Source organism: Bos javanicus, chromosome 17, assembly GCF_032452875.1.
Source record: "Bos javanicus breed banteng chromosome 17, ARS-OSU_banteng_1.0, whole genome shotgun sequence".
Lineage (NCBI taxonomy): Eukaryota > Metazoa > Chordata > Mammalia > Artiodactyla > Bovidae > Bos > Bos javanicus.
The window spans coordinates 39,883,616-39,893,273 of NC_083884.1; the positions used below are offsets into that span (position 1 = coordinate 39,883,616).

Sequence of the window (9,658 nt, forward strand, 5' to 3'; positions counted from 1 at the left end):
AACCAAAGTTCAGAGTGAGACACCATTTTACTCTGATTATAGTCAAAAAAAATTTTTTCTTTAATGTGATAGCATCAGTGCTGGCAAGATTGTAAGACCCTGAGAACTGGCATGCACTACCAATGAGACTGTAAAAAGACACAACCATTTGGAAGTCAATTTCACATTCTCTAAAGCCGAGTCCGACTCTTTTGCAACTCCATTGACTGTAGCCTACCACGCTCCCCTTTCCATGGGATTTCCCAGGCAATACTGGAATGGGTTGCCATTTCCTTCTCCAAGGGATCTTCCCAACCTAGGAACTGAGACTGTGTGTCCTGCAGATTCTTTACCACTGAACAAGCAGCAAGACTACAGCACCAAAAATGAATTGAGAGTCATATAATTTAGAATAACTTTAAAAATAGATGAATTTTTTAAAGAGTTCAAAATAATAAACACTATACTTGAGGGTGTTCTCCTAGTGCTGAAGGCTTACCTTGGGATCTTTCCAAGGGTAATGGTTTCGATGGTAATGGTTTCGATATTAATGTTGGAGACGCCTGGTGAACTTTCAGTCATGGAGCTGCTTCCATAAGCTAACTTGCAATAAATTCTCAGATCCTCTAGAAGCAGGATCTATTCACATGTGATGATTTCAAATTTTTTCCCCAGGTACCTATGAGCACTGTGATCAAGCCCAGACTCTGAGGGTATGATCTCATGATCCTGAGCAAAAGGCAGCCCCATCAGGCGAAACTCATAGAGTATTAACGTGGTTTTCATATTCAAACAAGAGGTGACTGGGGACCCCTTGAGGACATCCCAGACGTTGATGGTATAATCGTTGTGTCCAGCAGGATACACTGAGGGAGAAGTCCACGCTGGAAGCTGCCCAGAGGCGATAGAGGCAACACACACATCATCTGATCCCGAAGCAAAGGCATCTCCACCCAGATTACTACCAGACACTGTTGATGTCAGATTCTTGTGTTTGAAAGGCCTGCACACACTGTCCAGGGAACATGTCCCACCCAACGGATTTCTTGTCACATCCCTCAAACAAGGTGTTCCATGTCTCTGAGGGGGCCAGGTCCAAACAGAGTACATCGGTCCCATGCCCATGAAAAGCAGGGCAGCCACCGCCTGCTCTCCACTTTCCACAGGGCACACGTGCCGTCGCTGCTGGCTGTCAGGATCTGCACATCAGAGTTGGTGAAGCCGCAAGCTGACAGTCGGTGTGCATAGCAACAGACTTCTTTTTGGCAGCCTTGTTTCCATTTTTGTCAAACGTCAGTAGATACACAGAACACGTATTATCCAAACCCCCGTATGCAGTGGCACGTCCCAACAGGGCGTATGCACACGCCACCACTCACTTGCAGTTCATCGCGACTCCGCACTCCTTGTTAGTAGTGAAGGAATCCCACACTACCACCTTCCCATCCTGCAAGGAGGTCACCATCCTCCTCTTATTCTTGAACCAGTCCATGCACAGAACCTTGTTCCCATGGCCTTTGAGGGTCCTTCTGGTCTTCATGACAAACTGCTCTGGGGCCTCCACGTGCTCGGCCACCTGGTGCAGCTCCAAGTCGGGCAGCTTGGCCCTCTCCTCCTCAAGTTTGCCCTTGAGGCTCTCAGCCTCACTCTTGAACGACACCAACATGTCATTTTCATGTAGCCCGTAGGCTGCTGTCTTCACGCATGGACCCGCCTGGAGGGAAGCGGGATGCGAGTTAGCAGGCAGCGAAGGCGCGGACCACAGCACCGTAGAAGTGGGTCCAGCTGCCTCCCCATCCTCAGGCACATATCCCAGAGCAATGGATTTAATCTTTCTTGCTGACAAAGTCCCTTAATATTTTTGAAAAATGATAAAACTTCTTGCCAATTTTTAAATTGGCTATCATCTTTAATCAGAAATGTTTGTAATAGTTCTGAAGGATGTTAATTCCCAGTTAAATATAAATACGGCATTATTAAATAAAACTATTACATCTCTCTTTTTACATGTGTCTAAGGAATATGAATACAAGAATACATTTTTTAACCAACCATCCTTTATTTGAAAAAACTTAAGCTTTTCTTTAGCATTCAGAAATTTAACATGTCATGTTTCTCCTTAAACTTGTATCTCTATTTCATCTTCCTCAAATAATTTTATCCTAAAGGAATATATTTTATATTTGGAAGTTAATCAGTAAAAAATATATGATTTTAGAAGATAAAAAAATAGTAAAGACAAAGCACTAGTGAGTAAAATGTAAACAAAAAGAAAAAAAACAAGGAGACTTCAGTTTCTGGGAAGACAGAGTAAATGTACTTCTTATTCTTCCCAATAAGGACAATTTATGAAGAAGAAAGAAGAAAGACTATTTAGGGACCATAGGACCCACAGAATGACACAGTGGTGAGTTCCTTGGAGTATCTTATATCCCAGACATGTAGCCAAAGAAATTGGCAAACTGGAACTACCAATAGGCACATGTAAGAAGAAACTCCAACAAGAGCCTCTCTCTCTAGTCTGGCTCAATGCACATGAATCTGAGCAAACTTCAGGAGATAGTGAAGGATAGGGAAGCCTGGTGTGCTGCAGTCCACGGAGTCATAGAGAGTTGGACATGACCTAGAGACTGAACAATAACAGCCAAGGGAAACAGGAAAGGGGCAGCCTAGCAAAAGAAAAGACTTAAAATGTATATATACCTTCTCAACTTCATTCACTCAAACACCAAAGGAGGGGGGCAAAAAGTGTGGCTCCACCTCAATCATGCTAGCAAAAACCAAGTGAGGAGCCTATACCTTCATCCTTATAAGACTATAAAAGTTGCCCCAATCCCCTCCCTGCCAGGATGGTTTCAGAGATAAGCAAGTAGTGAGACAAGCCTTTCATCTCTCCTGGCTAGTGACAAGCCTACCCTGTGGTGTTAGTGGAGACCACATGGAGAACTGCAACTCCCAAACTCCTAACCCTGCCAAGCAATAATGAGGACTCTCCAACCGTGTATCAACAGAGCACACTGTTTTAAGAAACTTGTACTTCTATTTCCAACTGTCAGTGCAAGGCAAATCTTCTCCTGCTAAGGTGGTGTCAACATAAATCCATCTAAAATAGGTTTAAATAAGCTATGGTCTCACAATATCATACAAAAATGTCCAGGTAGCAATCAAAACTCACTGCTTATACCAAGAAACAGGAAGATATAAAACTGGATGAAAAAAAGAAGTCAATAGATGCCAACACAAATATGACAAAGTTGTTAGAACTATCTACGAATATTTTAAAGCAGTCATAGTTAAAATCCTTTAATAAACAACTATGGAAAACAAATGAAAAAGTAGAAAACCTCAGCAAAAAAATAAAATGTAAGAGAGATTTCTGCATGATAGTAGAGTAAGATGCTCCTTTTTTTCTCCTCTTCAATCTAAAAGTAAAGAATCTACAACTTCAAAAAGATGCCTCTGCCCAATATACCAGAACACAGGAGAATTCCACTTATCTGCACACCTAGAGATGGGTGGACCAGAATACATAGAAGCAGGACTAGGGGAACACTGGAGGCAGTGCCTGAAATCTTGGCTTCCAGCCCTATAGCTGAGAGCCCGCAGCCCTGTAGAACTTGGTAGAAGCAGGGAAGGTAGCTCACACAACACCGGCCTCCTGGCACAGGCAGTTGGGCAGCAGTGGCAGTAGAGTCTGGAACTCCATCCCTTCAGTTGCAAAGTGAAAGTCGCTCAGTCATGTCCAACTCTTTGCAACCCCATGGACTATACAGTCCATGGAATTCTCTAGGCCAGAATACTAGAGTGGGTAGCCTTTCCCTTCTCCAGGGGATCTTCCCAACCCAGAGATTGAACCCACGTTTCCCACATTGTAGGTGGATTCTTTTCCAGCTGAGCCACAAAGGAAGTCCAAGGGCGCCAACAATTCCAGCCCTCCACCCGCCACTGGAAGCAGAAAGATCCATGAATATAACAACACATGACATGGCAGAAGTACCCATGACACCAGATCCTCCTGTACCGAATCCCTCCGGCCACAGCTACAGAGCCTGCAAATTAGGGGCACAGCAGACGAGTCCATCATTCCAGTGCTCCAAGCTGTGACACAAGCAACGCTTGCAGCAGCAAGACACCAACAAACCTGGAGGCACAAGCACTGATACCAGGAGTACTCAGTGGCATCTCTGACAAGGCAGTGAAAGGTCAAAAGTGCCAACTCTCAGATATAATCAGAGACAGATGCCAAAATCAGACAGAGGTTACAATAAAGAAAACTAAGCCAATATCTATTATGAATATAGACACAAAAATCTTCAACTAATAAATATGACTGTCTATATTTAGAACCACCATAATTGTTGCATCAGCTGTCAAACATGATTCAGAATACTCTAGAGTAGGAGAAAAGGGCCATAAAAAACTCTCAGTTAATTAAAAGAAATTATTTTGTTGTTGTTGTTCAGTCACTAAGTCTGACTCTTTGCGACCCCGTGCAGCATGCCAGGCCACTCTGTCTTCTACAATTTGCTCAAATTCGTGTCCATTGAGTTGATGATGCTAAACATCTAATCCTCTACTGTCCCCTTCTCCTTTTGCCTTCAATTTTTCCTTCAATCAGTCCTTTTTAGTGACTTTGCTCTTCCCATCTGGTGGCCATAGTATTGGACCTTCAACTTTAGCATCAATCCTTCCAATGAATAGTCAGGGTTGATTTCCTTTAGGATTACTGCCTTGATCTGGTTGCAGTCCAAGGGACTCCTGAGTCTTCTCCAGCACCACAATTTGACAGCATCAATTCTTTGGCACTCAGCCTTTTTTAATCTTCCAGCTCTCACATGTGTACATGACTACTAGAAAAACTATAGCTTTGACTCTATGGACCTTTGTCAGCAAAATGATGTCTCTGCTTTCTAATACGCTATTCTAGGTTTGTCATAGCTTTTCTTCCAAAGAGTAAATATCTTTTAATTTCGTGTCTGCAGTCACCATCTTTAGATCATATGGTTTATATTTTCTGACCAAAATGGAATCAAACTAGAACATAATAATAGTAAAATAAAAGGCAAAATTTCCAAACACTTGAAGACTAAGCAGCATACTTTTAAATAACGTATGGGATAAAGAGAATATCATAGAAAAAAAAAGTATATTGATGAATGAAAATTCAGCATATGAAAATTTGTGGTTGGCACATAAAGCACTGCCAAGAGAGAGACTTATAACATTTAAATGTTTATGCTATCAAGAGGATTGTCTCAAATCAAAAGTTTTTCTCCATCTGAGATTCCAGTTGCATGTATTAATATGTTAAAGTTTGATTTTGTCCCCCAGCTCTTGAGTGCCATGATACGTCCTGCTCACTTTTATTTTTCTTTTGTGGTTCAGTTTGTGTTTCTAGTTCTAGCATTTACATTTGTTTCTTATAATTATCTCTCTGCTGAGATCCCTTACACATTAAATGCTATTGCCCACTTTTTTCACTACAGATTTTTAGCACATTAGCCAGTTATGTCAAAATCCCTGTCTGACAGTTTCAACATCCAGGTTGTACCTGAGACTGATTCCATTATTTTGTCTCTTGGCCAGACAGTTGTGGGGTTTATGTATTTGCATGTGTGTGTTTACATCTTATAATTTTTTATTGCATTGCACACATATTATATAGACCAGTAGAGACTCGGGTAAATGATATTTATGCTTGTAATGTGCATATCTCTTCCACTGTTAGTCTTTTAATGTGAAAAGGTGAGAAGGGATGAGTCAGTTTGGTCAGAGGTTGACCTAAATTTGTTTTGGCATTGTTATGGTAACTTTCACTGTACCACTTACTTCAGCTTGCTTTAGCATGTGTTTTCAGGCAAGAATGTACCATATTTCCAGTGGGTTTTGCTTTTGCTGGTTTGATTGTTTATGCTAGTTCTCAACTTTCAGTCTTCCATGTTGTTAGGGAAATTAAATGAATAGTCTTTTTTAGGCTTCAAAGATAAAGCAGAGGAGGCCTCTGACCTTGCTTCTAACCTGCCTGGACACCGCTCTGACTGGGAGTAACTGGGAGTGACTGCCTGGTGTGAGTGCAAGACTTGCAGCACCATAGGTAAGATGAGGGAGAAATCTTGAGATTGTTGAGACCCTGGAGCAGGTCTGGTAAACCAAGCCCCAGGCTTAACTAGTTTTATACAACAAAGTTTTATACAACAAAGCAAATAACATTAACAGGAAACCAAGCTTGCAATTTGATCACAGATTGATAATGATATCAGTTTGCACCTGTCCTGGGATTATAAGCAGGAACCCTGAACTGCAGTCTTGGAAGTCTCACCCACAGATGCACCGCTTGGGACTCTTTCCCAATTGGGACTCTAGATGTGCTGTAACACAGGACTTCCCAGTGCTGTTTAAGTCTGGATGTTGGTCAAAACCCAATTTGGTGATGTACTCTCTGCTCTTTCAATTTCTGTTTTCATTTAATGTTAGTGTGTTGAAAGTAAGCTAGATAATTCTCTAATAAATATCTGTAATATTTATTTGTATATGATGAGTGGCTTATTTTGTTAACAAATCCTTTGAACCTGAGATGAAAGTGAAAACTTTTGGCAAAACATCCTGTGTCCTTGCATCACGCAGGAGCTTTTTTCATAAGTCACTGCTATTGCTTGCTGCCCAGGGGCACAGAGAGACAAGGTTTTTCTCTGTGGTCTTGTTCCAGCCTCATTCTTAGGCAAGCCCAGGGCTTAAGTCTCTGGAGTGGAGCTTTGACATGCTCTTCTTTTCACATTGCAACCATACTCTGACTTGAATATTTGGTGAGCCTTGTTTGCAAGAGAGTTTCCTGCCCATTGCTATTGTGGATGCATGCCTATTGACTTGGTCATGTCCAGCTGTTTGCATCCCCATAGACTGTAGCCCACCAGTCTCCTCTGCCCATGCATAATTGAGCTAGTGTAGGACCCTAGCACCAGGAATTTTTCTGTCTTTCCCCCTGAGATAAAAGGGTCCTTTTTTCCTTTTGCCTCTTCCCAGTTGCAATGGGTCTTCATATGTTCCTTGGGAATGACAGCATTCATTTTTCTTTCCCTATCATTATAAATATATTGTACCATATGAGAGAAATTTCTAGGAGGAGCTTCATGTCTTTCTCATAGTCACTGTTTCCCATCTCTGACTCCTGGTTCCTAGGTTTACTCATGAGCACCGCTGGAAGCTTGTGAATAAGAATTTGTGAGTGAATGTAGACTCTCTTTGTGTCTACGACTCCCACAATTTCAATACTCTCACTTGGCCTCAAGAAATTCATTAAAAACTTTAGCTCAACAGCATCCACTATCTCTCCTTACCATGTCCTGCCACATAAGTCACTGCTTACACTTCATTTCTCCTTGGAGCAGACTGCCTATGGGTTTTCAGTTGAGCTCCCTTTGACATGAGCTCTCTGATGATCTCAAGTTCCGATTTTGTAATTTATCTGACTTTTTCTTATCTTTAAGTTGGAAACAGTCTTTTCAACTTTTTGCATCCTAGGCAAAAAGTACAAGTCTCAAAATTGTCAATTTATGATTAACATCTTGAATTTTACTCACTAGTTGTGTAATTCCTTCCATAGCACCTCCTTTTTTCCTGGTTTTCTGAATGATTTTGTCCTTTCTAATATAATCTTTCTGCAAACAGCTCTCAAGTCAACACATCTCAACTACTGGTTTTTTAAACTAAAATTTTGATATTCTGTATATGATAAGGCTATTTTAGCTATTTCTGTTTCCTTCAGTTTCTTTGGAATTTAAGTTCTTAATTTAACTTATATTGATAAATTAATAAAAATTTAACAGTATTCACAATTATCTTTAAGGTTTTATTTGCTAGACATAAAATTAAATTGTTATATCATCTGAGGAATTCACTAAATAATAGTCAATATTCTAAGGTTTTCAAAGCTGTAAGAATGCAGGTGCATTCTTTACCAACTGAGCTATGAGGGAAACCCTTTTAGGTTAGGACAAATATCGGGTATAGTTTTCTGTGCCATAGGGTAGGTTCCTGTTGGTTATCTATCTTATATATAGGGTGTGTATATATTTATTCCATCTTCCCAATTTATCCCTTCCCCTTCTTCCCCTTTAGTAACCATAAGTTTATTTTCTATGTCTGTGGATCTATTTCTGTTTTGTAAGTAAGTTCATTTGTATCATTATTTTTTAGATTCTACATATAAGTGATATCATATATTTCTCTGTCTGACTTACTTCACTCAATATGATAATCTGTAAGTGCATTCATGTTGCTGCAAATGACATCATTTTATTCTTTTTTATGTCTGAGTCAATGCCACTTTTCAACAGCATTTTCTCACTTCATATCTCTGTGAAGTGAGATATCTCACATTTTGGTAATTCTTGCAACATTTAAACCTCTCTTATTATATTTGTCATAATAATCTATGGCCAGTGATCTTTGATATTACTATTGTACTTGGTAACACCACCAACCATGCCCATATTAAACAGCAAATGTAATTGATAAGTGGCATGTGTGTTCTGACTGCTTTACTGATCAGCCATTCTTCTGTCTCTCTTCCTCTCCTTGGGCCTTTGGATTCTTTAAGACACAAAAATATTGAAATTAGGCCAACTAATAACCCTAAAATGGCCTGTAGGTGTTCAAGTGAAAGAGTGAATTTTGTATCTCTCTCTTTGTATTAAAAGCTGCTGCTGCTGCTGCTGCTGCTAAGTCACTTCAGTCATGTCTGACTCTGTGTGACCCCATAGACGGCAGCCCACTAGGCTCTGCCATCCCTGGGATTCTCTGGGCAAGAAAACTGGAGTGGGTTGCCATTTCCTTCTCTAACGCATGAAAGTGAAAAGTGAAAGTGAAGTCGCTCAGTCGTGTCTGACTCTTAGCGACCCCATGGACTGCAGCCTACCAGGCCTCTCCGTCCATGGGATTTTCCAAGCAAGAGTACTGGAGTGGGGTGCCATTTCCTTCTCCGGTATTAAAAGCTAGGAATGATTAAACATAGTGAGGAAGGCATGTCAAAAGCCAAATAGGCTGAAAGCTAGGCCTCTTGTGCCAAACAGTTATCCAAGCTGTGAATGCAAATAAGTGTTCTTGAAGGAAATCAGAAATGCTACTCCAGTCAACACATTAATAAAAAGAAGGCAAAACAGCCTTATTACTGATTCGAGAGAAGTTTTAGTGGTCTGAATAGAAGAACAAACCAGCCACAACATTTCCTTAAGCCAAAACCTAATCCAGAGCCATGCCCTAATTCTCTTCAACTTTCTGAAAGCCGAGAGAGGTGAGAAAACTAGAAGAAAAGTTTACGCTAGCAGAGGTTAGTTCATGAGGTTTAAGGAAAGAAGCCATATCTATAATATAACAGTACAAAGAGAAGTAGCAAATTCTGATGTAGAAGCTGCAGCAAGTTATCTAGATTATCTAGCTCAGATAATTAATTAATGTGGCTACACTAAAAAGCAGACTTTTAAGCAGACAAAAAAAAACAGCCTTGTTGCATAGCTAGGGAGAAGTCAATGTCTGGCTTCAAAGGACTGGCTGACTTGTTAGAAGCTAACACAGCTGGTGACTTAAGTTGAAGCCAATGCTTATTTAGCATTCCAAAAGCCCTAAGGCTCTTGAGAATTATGTTAAGTCTATTCTGCCTGTGCTCTACAAGACCTCAGAAACA

General features: G+C 40.6%; 1 pseudogene; it reads right to left on the minus strand.

Moving 5' to 3' along the window:
* Positions 1-568: 568 nt before the first annotated feature.
* Positions 569-1,657, minus strand: LOC133228463 (guanine nucleotide-binding protein subunit beta-5-like; annotated as a pseudogene).
* Positions 1,658-9,658: the final 8,001 nt, after the last annotated feature.